Here is a 13,438-nt window from a genome sequence, read left to right on the forward strand (position 1 = left end):
ATTACTGTGTTTGAATAGTTTACAGGAATAGAGCCATGCAGAATTGTCCAGATAACCTAATACTGTTTGGTAAACTCCCCAACATTCTCAAGGCACTAAAGTTTAGTGTCTTTAAAGCCTTGAGAATCATAGGGAGGTTACTCATCAAAATAATGGCCAATTTGGACAATTCTACCTAGTCACATCCCCATAAACGCTGTTTGGATTTCACACCAAACTACTGGTTTCACAATTTTCACAGTTTGAGACGAGTTCACACATTGTATATGATTTTAGCAAAGAATATGCCAATTTATGGAGTGTCATGGTTTTTAAATCATCCCAGTGTAAGGCCAAATATGGAAAGATTAAAAGAGAGAAAGGGAGAGAGATAGAGAGTGAGGATATTCCTAAACTCAAAATGAGACATAGAGAACCAAGAGCTATAAAATGTAACTATGAGGTTTGTTACATAGTATATCTACCATATTACAATCTTCCACAGATGAGCAGTGGTAGTAAAAACATTAATGTTACAAATTCATCAACTTAACAGGAGCAATGTAACACAGTGGAATGAGTTGCTGTACTTCCTTTCATTCATTTCGCTGATTAGGACACAGTGTCTGTTGCTAATAAAGCCAGATTCTTAACTTTTGTGAAGTAAATATTCTACATTATCTTTATTAGTTTCAACCAAATTTTTGTTTTCAAGCAATAAATAAGGGAATACCTGTATATCAGACTGACTAATTATGCAAAAAAAAAGCACTTGAGAATAGAATAAAACCGCAGAAACTTCAAGCACAAAACACTATGTTGACTTGGCCATAGAGTGGTACTCCAAATAGAATTCTGCTGCTGGCACCACAACAAGATTATGCAAGCGAATGAATCCATACAATTCCTGAAATGAGAGGAGAGGAGAGAAATATATTAGAACAATATGAAGATACACTGAGCAATATCAAACAAATACACACACACACACACACACACACACACACACACACGTGTAGAGAGAGAGAGAGAGAGAGAGAGACTAATAACTAACTGTAAGATAATTCTTATTTATTTATGTTGTTCTTAATTCAATCACAGTTTTCCCCAGCAGTCAAACGTTTCGTTAAATTATTTTTTTTTTCTTTCTTTTTTGAAAAAAACGAAAATGGGGTATGCAAAAATTTTATTTTTATGTTTCCTTCCTGCAACTAGACTGCTTAGTCCATTATACAGAGAAATTGCCAATGAAAATATTGGTACTATACATATCAAAAATTTAGAAGAAAAAGTATTTTTACATTTAAATGATTCACTCAGTGAGTGTCGCTGCATATTGATTAGAAGCACACTGTTGCTGACACAGAAGGCCTTTAAGTGGGTATGACTGATACATCTGTCTGCGTGATTCTGCACCTTGTAGTAAATGAGAATGACAAGTTACAGGCCAAATGATCTTGTTGTGCTATTAGATAAAGCTTGTTCTGCTAGATGGTACCTGTTAACAGTGAAGACAGCATGTTCTCAGCTATTTCTAGCATTTGTTTCATGAGCGTGCTTCATGCATCCAACCCTGTGTTTACTAATGGATGCAATGGAGAACAGGAGTCATTTGTCAAATTCAAAACAGAAAGGTGCTTTTATAAAGTGATGACAACTTTAGTGACAAACCAGTGTGTGTACCAAGGTACAAACGCTGAGGAAAGTGATACGTGACGTAGATTCAAAATCATCTGGCAGCAATACAACACTGCAACAGATACTGTAATGAGATTTTGTGCATTTTGACTCAGCTCAACATTGTTTTTTGATGACTGATAAGAGTGGTATAAATGCCAAACAATGGAAATTCTAGGATGCAGTTTGATGCTCACGTCAGATGCAGCTGCAGTCTGCACTTGGGCCCCAGTGGATGCAGTCAATCACCATGTCTACATGAGTTGCGCTTGCATGACCATGTGTGTGTTTTCTATTTCGGAAGGAGGATTCTTTCATCTGAAACTCTGTCTGCAACTCAGTGTGCCTCCTCTATGTTGTAAATGTGTCACATATATAGAATAATGTGACTGGTTGTTAACAGAATCTATAGTCGATTCTTTGTGCAAAACAATATCTGAGCAAACAAACTTGTATAAGAATCATTACATAGCTCTTAATCCACTTCAGCAACAAGTCTAGGACTTATAGTTGGCAAGACACAAAAGATGACTCCTTTCCAAACTTCCCCACTCTATCCCTCTCTCATCTCCGAGAAAGGCTCTAGTAGTTCGAAAAGTCAGAAAGACTGTTTGTTTGATTTGTGTTAATTTTCGTTATTATCGATTTCTTTGTGAAAATACATTCAAGAAATTAATTGCCAGAAACATGGGTTGGGAACTAAATTAATTTCACTGATCTGTCCTTATAATTTTATGGTTTTAAATTTCTTCTTCTTCTTTTTCTTACTCAAAATTTTCTGCTTACACAAAGCCTCTTCCAATCTTAAATTTTCTCCCTCAGTCTATTGTTCAGTATTTCCTCCCACTGTAGTCCTCTGCAATTCACATCACATCATCCTTTACCTGATCCCTCCATCTTGTTTGTGGTCCTCCGATTGGTCTTCTTCCAAATTCTGTCCATTCCAGATCTCCTGTTGTTGGTTCTCCTTTTTCCATCTTTTAAAATGAGCAATCATTTCAACCTCTTTCTCACCATATTTTCTTTTAAGGTGTATTGATCTGAAGTGTGTTTCATACTGTTACATTTCCAATCCCATTTCCACTCATCTTTTCTTCTAAGGTGTATTGATCTGAAGTGTGTTTCATACTGTTACATTTCCAATCCCATTTCCACTCATCTTAGCTCAGTTATAGATGACACACAAACATGGTGCTTAACTTCACAAATGCTGTTGATGTGTAACGCAGATTGTGAGCAATGCTGGACGTGGCCACCACAAGGAATGATGGAAATGAAATACTGTCTGTTGATGGTTGATTTTAAGTGACCAATGACTGAACTGTGGCAGATGATGCATTTTGTAGTTCTGAATTTAAACTCGTGTCCCAACCTAACCTCAACTTCATTATGTGCAAACAATAGCATTCAACAATCTGCGGCAGAACTAAAATCACGATCGCTTTGTCCATGGTGATTAATGTTAACCTATACGAGCAAACTCAAGACAGGAAAATTTAAATTTTAGCACTAAAAGCAAACTGTAATTTCTCACTATCATTGGTTACCTGAAAATACCCTCACACTGCCTCGACGAGCTGCCATTTTACCAACTGATATAAAGGGTTCTGGTTGACACTAGATTACAGATTATAGATTACAGGCAATACAGGCAGATTCCAAATGAAAAAAGAATTATAGGAAGAAAAATAAGAGCAAAGGCCTTGTTGGCCGAAAGCTCTTTTTGGCAGTCTTTTTGTTGTGCCTACCTGGGGTTCAGCATATCTGTTATATGGTGAGTAGCAACTATCCTTTGCATAATATTGTTATGTTCTGTCCTGGTTTTTCCATTGTTTGGACACAAAACGATCATTTGTGCATCTACGTGAAACTAGGAGACAAAACAATGAGCTCTGTGTTAAAGACTTATGGAAGAAATCCAATGTTTTTGATGTTGTGGAATTGTTGGACAGTCCTGGAATGAACTTCCACAAAAAATTTTAAATGGCATCTGAAAAACCTGTTCAATTTTTTTTCATCACTGAATCTGGGGAGAATCAGTGTCAGATCATGATCAAGTTGATAATGTAATTGAAGAAGCGGTCGATCTTGCCAGACTATTAAATTTAGAGGTGGATGATGATGATGTTCAAGAACTGCTGGATTCACACAATTAGGAGCTGAAAATTGGTAATGGAATGTGTGACCAAGAGCAAAACATTAAACTCTTTAGACCAAGTTCAATCAGACAATCAAATGCTAGTTGCATATTTGACAGACAACCTCAGTTGAATTAAAAAAGAATTACAAATCTTAGAAAAAACAGACTCCAATGGAATGCACATTTCTGCTACAAAATAGGGAATACAAAATTTATTAGTGTGTTACGAGGAAATTTTGTGAGAGAAGAAAAAAATAGAAACTGACTCAGCATAAGACAATGTTCGATTTTATGAAGCCTTCTACATCACACTAACTTCACTTTACATTAGTGCACGATACTGTACTGTAATACAGTGAGGTAACAGAAGACATGGGATAGTAAAACGGGCATTGGCGAAGCTGTTGTACGTACTCAGGTGATTCATGTGAGAAGGTTTTGGACGAGAATATGACTGCATGACGGGAATTAACAGACTTTCAATATGGAATGGTAGTTGGAGCTAGATGCATAGGACATTCCATTCCAGAAATCATTAGGGAATTCAACATTCCAAGATCCACAGTGTCAATATTATGCCAAGGATACCATATTTCAGGCATTACCTCTCACCACGAACAACGCAGTGGCCAATGGCATTCACTTAATGGCTGACAGCAGTGGAATGTGTGTAGAGTTGTCAGTGCTAACACACAAGTAATGCCAGCTGGTAAGCGCTGATGATAGAGTTTGAGTATGGCACAGATCCCACAAAGCCATGAACCCAGGTTGTCAACAAGACACTGTGCAATCTGATGGTTGCTCCATAATAGTGTGGGCTGTTTTTACATGTAATGGACTGGGTCCTCTAGTCCAACTTTACTGATCATTGACTGGAAATGGTTATGTTTGGCCACTCATGGACTATGTGTTCCCAAAGCTGGTATTTTTATGGATGACAATGCTGGGCCACAGTTGTTCACAACTGGTTTAAAGAACATTCTGGACAATTCAAGCGAATGCTTTGGCCACCCAGATTGCCCGACATGAATCCCATTGAACATTTATGAGACATAATCGAGAGATCAGTTCCTGCACTATGCTGAGCAAAAGGAGCTCCGACACAATATTAGGAGGTATCCTGTGACTTTTGTTCCCACAGTGTATAATTTGTTGTACAGTTGATCATTTTATAAAACATTTTTCTTCCGAATTACATTGCTTTCTTTAGTCTCTGGTCCCAATTGAACATAATCTGCGTGTATTTGTGAGCAAAATTGGACCTCAACTTACATTAATTTTACGTACGTAGTTAACGCTCAGTCCTACCTGTTGCATAAGTCTACTGTTTCTGAATCTGAGTTGTGTTCTTTTTGACAGTTCCAGTCTATTTATCCTAAAACAGTATCCCATGTATCTTCACTTTGACAGTGTATCTAATGCTACACAAAGTTTTAAAATAATGATTCCACACAAATTAAAGACAATACACATGAAAGTTCATACGTAGAAATGTCCTAAGTTATCATGGTCTGTACAAACACAGTAGCACATGGAGGCAATATACAAATGTTGCTAGTCTTTCATCTGGTTTTTTATAAGCTAAAAGATGTTATGAGGTTATCTTCTGCTGTTCTTGGAGCTTCTCAGTTTATTGTATCAGCCACCAAATCTACAGAAAATAGTCCAGAGAATTGTGAATTGAATTAATTTAAATTGTGATTTAGTTATAATACACACGTCTTAGTTATTTGATTTGAGCAAAGAAGACATGCGAGTTCAAATGGTTCAAATGGCTCTGAGCACTATGGGACTTGACTTCTAAGATCATCAGTCCCCTAGAACTTAGAACTACTTAAATCTAACTAACCTAAGGACATCATACACATCCATTCCAGAGGTAGGACACATTAAGTTGCAGACAGACACAATCAAAAGACACTTACACATAGGCTTATGGCCACAGCCTTCATAAAAAAAAACCAAGAGAAACATACCATTCATTCGCACAAGCAAGCACACTTCACGGAGTCATGACCACCAACTCTGGCAGCTTGGGCAGTCTGAGCTGCCGGAGTTGGCTGTCAAATGTTTCTCTTTGCTTTTCTGATGAAGTCTGTGGCCAAACATGTTTTTATGTAAATGTCTTTTAATTGTGCTTGTCTGTAGCTTAATGTGTTAATTTTATGGTAAGTAGCAATTTATTTTTTCCTCATATTATATGAGTGATCAAAATAGTTTCCATGAATAATTTTAAACTGCTATGTGAAAAGACAATACTATAAACACAGTGATGGCCGGCTATCATATGCTAATGCGTTAGGGCACACTGCAAATATCACACTAAAATTATGCCATTTCTCCTTGAATGCATGCTGGTATGCAAGTAAAATGGATTAAAATACTTTCGTAGCGCTCTCTCCATAATAGCTAGAAACCAGCGTAAAAAAAAAAAGAAGGTCAGTTGTGCTATGATCAACTAGGAGAAGCATCACAGCCGTTTGTCTTCTACTATGCATGCTCCGATGTGACATCATTCATTCTGGCACTATGAGTGCTACATTGCTCACAGCACTATGTCAGTATCTTTCTTTGAAGTTGTGTGTAGTGTACTGCACAAATGTGGTGTATGATGGCGTTTTATAGAACAGTTGTTGTGATGGCACTGTGGGCAAGTGGGCCAAAGCAAGGACTGGTAATTTGTAGGCCTGGGTTTGATTCCCACTGACAACAACTTTTATTTATTTTAAATCCTTTGCTAAGTTAAACTATTAATCATAAAATTTAACTCTATTTAAACAGTTTAATTTATATGTGTAAAATTAATGTATTCAATTCAGTTTTGAATACTACCACTGTAAGTCAGAAGGCAACCACATTGTAGCATATTGGTATAATTTTTCACAAGTTGCCACTGCGTACTTTTGTAGGAAGGGAAGTGTTAATAACTTCAGATTTTCTTAGTTAATGGGCAACACAATTTTCTAGTATATACAGTACACCTTTCTTATGATTATTTTCTGTAGTTCCAATATAGGTTGCTCGAATTTCCACAAACACTGTCAACTTAAGAATCCAACTGGTTATGATGTACATTATTACTCATTCAACTATAATGAAGCAAAGGGCAATACTGAACATAGGTAAAAGACTACATGTAGAATCAAAATAGTGTGATCTGAAATAAAGTGTCATGATGAAGTGATGTTTATGGTAAAAAAGGTTGTTTCTGGAAAAAATTACAAACAATACAAACCATACAAAATCTCTGTACCTGCTTGGTTCAGATCAGATATACAGTTGAATTATTTAGGTACTGAAAATTATTTATCATCGCCAATACATCTGTCTGGAGTTTAAAAACAATTTATTTCAGAAACACCAGCAGAGGTTTCAACAATGATCTGAGGAGGCTTTTTAATATGCTGCGAATTCCATTTAACACTTAATTTTCTTATTATTTTTGTCCCAATAGCAAAGATGAGCAGTAAAGATCAACAGATGTTTCTTCTTCAACAATATAGGAAAAGACAGATTGCTGCTTACCGTAAAGAAGATACATTAAGCTGCAGACAGACACAATTAAAACGATACTTACATAAAGTTTTCGGCAACAGCCTTCATCAGTAAATGAGAGACACACGACTGCCAACTGCCGTATCTCGGGCCGGAATGCAACTATCACATGGGATGCAAGCAGCAATCTAGAGTGGACTATGAAGGGGAAGGGATAGTAGTGTATGGAGTGGAGAGAGAGAGAGAGAGAGAGAGAGAGAGAGAGAGAGAGAGTAGATTGTGGGGCAGGGAGGTGGGGTGAAAAAGAGCAAAAAAGGAGAGGAGTGGAGAAATGTGGAGAAATATGGGCAGATGCTTTGGAAGATGGGCTGCAAATAAACAGGGTGGGAGATGAGAATGGGGAGGAGATGATAGGACAAGGGGTTGGAAACTGTTGGGTGGAGGGTGTGGGGACAGTATGTCACTGTAAGTTGAGGCCGGGATACTTATGGGAGCAGAGAATGTGTTGTAAGGGTAACTCCCATCTGCTCAGTGCAGAAAAGTTGTTCATCCTGGTGGACAGATAGCTGGTAGTCATATCCAGTATAAAAAGCTGTGCAATAATTGCAGCAGAGCTGGTAAATGAGATGGCTGCTTTCATAGGTGCTCTGGACCCTGATGGATCAGGCTAAATCTGTGACAGGATTGGAGTAGAAAGTGCTGGGTGGGTGGGTGGATGGGGCACATTTTGCACAGAGATATGACCCTTGTGATAAGGGATTGGATTGGAAATGGCACAGGGATGGACTAGAATGTTGTGGAGATTGGGTGGGTGATGGAACATGACTTTAGGAGGGGAGGGAAGTACATCGGGTAGTATGTCCCTCATTTCAGGCAGGATGATAGGTAATGAAAGCTGTGGCAAAGATGTGGTTCAGTTGTTCCAGTCCAGGGTGGTGCTGGGGGATGAAGGGGACACTCCTTTGTGGCTGGTTCTTGGGGGTAGTGGGAGGGTGAGGGATATGAGGGGAAATAGCATGGGAGATCTGTTTGCAGACTAGGTCTGGGGGATTGTGCCTGTCTGTGAAGGCCTTTGTGAGACCCTCAGCATACTGATATGCGGAGTTTTTGTCACTGCAGATACGCCATCCACAGGTGACCAGATTGTATGGGTGAGATTTTTTGGTGTGAAAGTGATGACAGCTATCAAAATGCATGTACTGTTGGTAGTTTGTGCGCTTAATGTGGACAGAGATGCAGATGGAGCCATCAGAGATGAGGAGGTCAACATCTAGGAAGGTGGCACAATGAGTTGAGGAGGATTGCATGAAGCAGATGGGAGAGAAAGTGTTGAGGTTGTGAAGGAATGAAGATAGGGTGTCTTGGCCCTGAGTCCAAATCATGAAGATATCATCAATTAACCTGAACCAGACTAATGGTTTGGTGTTTCGGGAGGCTACAAAGTTCTCCTCTAGATGGCTTATAAAACCGCTGGCATATTAGGGTGCCATGCAAGTGCCCACGACTGTCCCGCAGACTTGTTTATATACCTTCACTTCAAATGGGAAGTAGTTGTGCATTAGGGTAAAGTTAGTAAGGTGCATGAAGAATGAGGGGTGGGTTTGGAGTCTGAAGGGCATTGGGAAAGTAGTATTCAATAGGCATGAGGGATGTTTGTGTATATGGAGGTGACATGAACAGTGACGAATAGGGATCCAGAAGGTAAAGGGTTGGGGATGATGGAAAGTCGTGAAGGAAGTGGTTAGTGTCTTTGACATGGGAGGCTAGATTACAGGCAATTGGTTGGAGGTGTTGGTCAATGAGGGCCAAATTTTTTTCAGTGGGGGCACAATAACTAGCTACAATGGGATGCCCAGAAATGTTAGGTTCGTGGTTTTTGGGGGAGCAAGTAGGAGCTGAGTGTGGGGCATCACAGGGGTGAGGAGGGAAATGAATTCAGGGGAGATGTTCTGGGAAAGGCCTAAGGCTTTAAGCAGGGATTGGAGTTTGTGTTGAACTTCTGGGATGGGATCACTCTGACAGAGTTTATAGTGGAGGAGTCAGATAATTGGCGAAGGCTTCCTACCAGGTAGTTACGGCGATTTGTAACAGCAGTGATGTAACCTTTGTCTGCATGTAGGATGAGGTAAGGAATTCCTGGATGGTGTTCAGGGGGAGGGGGAGGAGGATCACAGTTGGATAGTTTTGGTTGGAAGGATTGGTGGCAAGGAAATTATTTATTGCAGGGATCAGGAGGAGGAGAGTAGGTTTTGACAAGTCACGCATGGTTAAATTTGGGTGTAGGGCTTAAGGTGAGGCCTTTGGATAGGACTGAAACTTCTGTGGAGCTGAGGGCTTTGGTGGAAAGGTTAACAACAGTATTACATGGAATGTTTTGGCTCTAGATTTTGTGGAGGATCATATCCCTGTAGAAGACCCAGGTCCAAAACCTGCCCAATCCACCCACCCAGCACTTCATATTCTAGTCTTGTCACAGATTATCCTACCTCATCAGGTACCAGGTCACCTTTGAAAGCAACCATGTCATTTACCAGCTCTGCTGCAATCATTGCATAGCTTTCTGTATTGGCATGACTACCAACCAGCTGTCCACCACGATAAATGGCCACCTCCACACTATGGCCAACAGCAAAGTAGACCACCCTGTGGGATAACGTGAACCACCACCAGCTTTTCTGAACTGCACAGATGGGAGTTATCCTTACAACAGCTTCTCCACTCCCATAATTATCCCAGCCTTAACCTATGGTAACATATTGTCCCCACACCCTCAACCCAATAGTTTCCACCCCCTCTGTCCTATCATCTCCTCCCCATTGTCATCTCTCATCCAGTTTATTTCCAGCCCTCTGCCAATGCGTCCACCTATCTTTCCTTGTTCCTATCCTTCTTTGCTCCTTTTTTCTCCAACTCCCTGCCCCACAACCTCCTGACAATGCACCTGTTGGTACACTCTACCAGACAGTGCTCGTCTCTCTCCCCACCTGTGCACTACTATCCCTTCCCCTTCATTGCCTCCTCCAGATTGCTCTTGCATCCCACATGATAGTTGCATTCTGGCCCAAGATGCGGGAGTTGGTGGTCATGTGTGTGTGTGTGTGTGTGTGTGTGTGTGTGTGTGTCTTTCTGATGAAGGCTGTTACTGATGAAAGCTGTGGCCGAAAGCCTTATCTAAGTGTCTTAATTGTGCCTGTTTGCAGCTTGACATTTTTTTCTTTACGGTAAGTAGCAATCTGTCTTTTCCTAAATTGTTGATATTCCTACCTGGAGTTCCCACAGTTTGGTGTTTCTTTTTCCTTAAACAGATTTGTTGTTCACAACATAGGAGATGTTGCACCACAGTGTCTTTCTAACAGAGAGTATTTTCAACACAGTGTGTACTACAGATGTCAGATGTGTTCAAATTTTAATAGACACTCCTTGCTGTATGCAATGTATTTCCCACTATTCGCACAATGACATGTGCCCTGAACAAGCATAAACACAAAAATCTGTGAGTATAGTTACTAGGAGAAGCTGGACCACTACAGCTGTTGGTGGATATGAAGGTAGCGGTGATGTTTGTGACCTCAGTGTTTTCTGCAAAGTGAGTCATTTTTCTTATTTTTTTATAGAAAGTAGATAACTTGTGTTTTTGTGCATATGGTGTACATGTGTTTCTACATCTATACTCTGCAAATCACTGTCAAGTGCACTGCAGATGGTATTTCCCACTGTACCAGTTATTGTAGTCTGGGTAACAAGTCTTTGATACTGGCTGTTCAGTAGCACGGTTCTGTTTCCTAGCGAGTGCAGGTAGCCAGCCAACAATGGATTGCACTTGAGCAGGTGGCATGAGTCACAATGCCACTCTGCCAGCCTGATGTGGACATGTCTGAAACGTACCAGTATGTCTCACGTGCAGTTGGGGCTGACACTTTGTCTCTTGTCTAAATAACTCAGTTCATAGTTTTGTTTGTTTTTGTTTGTTTTCAATGTGTATTTACTTCTGTTTCATATCAAACAATGAGCAGTGTGATAAATGCTGCCAGTTCAACACATGAAAAGAAACGAAGGAAGAAAAGTGTGTTACACAGCCAGTCCCACAAAGTCGTGTGTTCACTGAGGGACTACTTTGAGAAAGAAAAGGAAAAAGGAGAGTCCTACTGCTCACACTATGAAGAGGACTGCAACAGCATTGAAAATAAACAAGAACACTATTGTAAATACAGGAAAAGAACAGTACAGTCTAGATTGTGGCACAGCAAAGTTGCACACATCAGGAAAGGTGCAGTCAAGGACGAAGCAAGTGATAGCTTTGGACGACACTATTCGTTGTCATATATGTAGCTATAGTAAGATAAGGGAACATCCCACTTCATCTAAATTACTAGCACCACTTCAGAAAGCAGTGTTTTTTTAACAGATGCAAAATAGTAATCAAAAGAACATATGCTATTGCATGGCAATGCAGATTTCTGCACAGATCATGGGTATCAGATTCAAAAATATGGTGTATATAGATGAAACTTGGATTAATGCCAACCATTATGTTGCGGATGGAGTGATGGAATACCCGAGGGAACCATGGCAGTGCCTGTTAGAAAAGAAAGGCAAATTATTATTTTACACACCATGATGAGATGAACAATAATATTTTTCAAAAGTGGTTCAAGACATCGCTTATGACAAATCAGACAAGTCCATCATTGATCATTACGGAAAATGCCCTGTATCATTCTGCTGTTCATGACAAGACACCAACTTTGCCAACTAGAAAAGATGATACTATTTAGTGCCTGAAATGATGAAAAGGGGATTTCAGAAAAGATCTGAGAAAGGCTGAATTGCTCAAAACTGTAGCACAAAAGAAACCACAATTTCCAACATTAGTAACTGTTGACGTTGGTAAAAGGCATGGGCATGAAATCTTTCCGCTTTCTCTGTACAATTATCACTTCAATTCCACTGAAGGGGTAAGAGCGCAAACAAAAAATTAAGCTACTGCAAACAATAAAAGATTCATCATCTGTGAAGTTGAAAATATCCTCGTAGCAACTGTCAATCAAATGACCAGAGAAACCTATACCAAAATTGTAAACAGCACTGTAAGTGTCATCAGAAAGGCAGCCAAAAACAAAGACATTCTGGAAAAACTCACAATTTAATTATACCGGGTGATCAAAAACTCAGTATAAATTTGAAAACTGAATAAATCACAGACTAATGTAGGTAGAGAGGTACAAATTGACACACATGCTTGGAATGACATGGGGTTTTGTTAGAACCAAAAAAATACAAAAGTTCAAAAAATGTCCGACAGATGGCGCTTCATCTGATCAGAATAGCAATAATTACCATAACAAAGTAAGAGAAAGCAAAGATGATGTTCTTTACAGGAAATGCTCAATATGTCCACGATCATTCCTCAACAATAGCTGTAGTCAAGGAATAATGTTGTGAACAGCACTGTAAAGCATGTCCGGAGTTATGGCGAGGCATTGGCGTTGGATGTTGTCTTTCAGCATCCCTAGAGATGTCGGTCGATCATGATACACTTGCGACTTCAGGTAACGCCAAAGCCAATAATTGCACACTGAGGTCTGAGGACTGGGAGGCCAATAATAACGAAAGTGGCAGCTGAGCACACGATCATCACCAAACGACGCGCGCAAGAGATCTTTCACACGTCTAGCAATATGGGGTAGAGTGCCATCCTGCATAAACACCGTACGTTCCAGCAGGTGTTTATCAGTCAGGCTGGGGATGATGCGATTCTGTAACGTATCGGCGTACCTCTTCACCCATCACGGTAGCAGTTACAAAACCAGAATCGCGCAATTGCTCGAAGAAAAAAGGCCCGATAAAGGTAGATGTGGTAAATCCAACCCATACCGTGACTTTTTCGTCGTGCAATGGAGTTTTTACACGACAGTTCTAGGATTTTCGGTAGCCCAAATTCTGCAGTTGTGGGCGTTGACAGACCCTTGGAACGTGAAATGAGCTTCGTTGGTCCACAACACGTTACTCAACCAATCCTCATCTTTCGCCATCTTTTGAAATGCCCACACCGCAAATGCCCTCTGCTTCACTAAATCACCAGGTAACAGTTCATGATGCCGATGGATTTTGTACGGATAGTATCGGAGGATACACCTCAGTGCCAAC

The 13,438-nt window shown here is 40.0% G+C and overlaps 1 protein-coding gene across 3 annotated transcripts in view; it reads right to left on the bottom strand.

Annotated features, from left to right (window-relative positions):
• Positions 1-244: 244 nt before the first annotated feature.
• LOC124545307 (homeobox protein PKNOX1-like) overlaps positions 245-13,438 on the bottom strand; it is a 723,840-nt gene continuing 710,646 nt past the window's right edge. For all 3 annotated transcript variants that reach the window (XM_047124209.1, XM_047124207.1, XM_047124208.1), the window contains exon 11: positions 245-886. The gene's annotated coding sequence lies outside the window, so the exon portion shown is untranslated. The remainder of the gene's footprint in view (positions 887-13,438) is intronic.

This window comes from Schistocerca americana, chromosome 8 (genome assembly GCF_021461395.2).
Source record: "Schistocerca americana isolate TAMUIC-IGC-003095 chromosome 8, iqSchAmer2.1, whole genome shotgun sequence".
Taxonomy (NCBI): domain Eukaryota; kingdom Metazoa; phylum Arthropoda; class Insecta; order Orthoptera; family Acrididae; genus Schistocerca; species Schistocerca americana.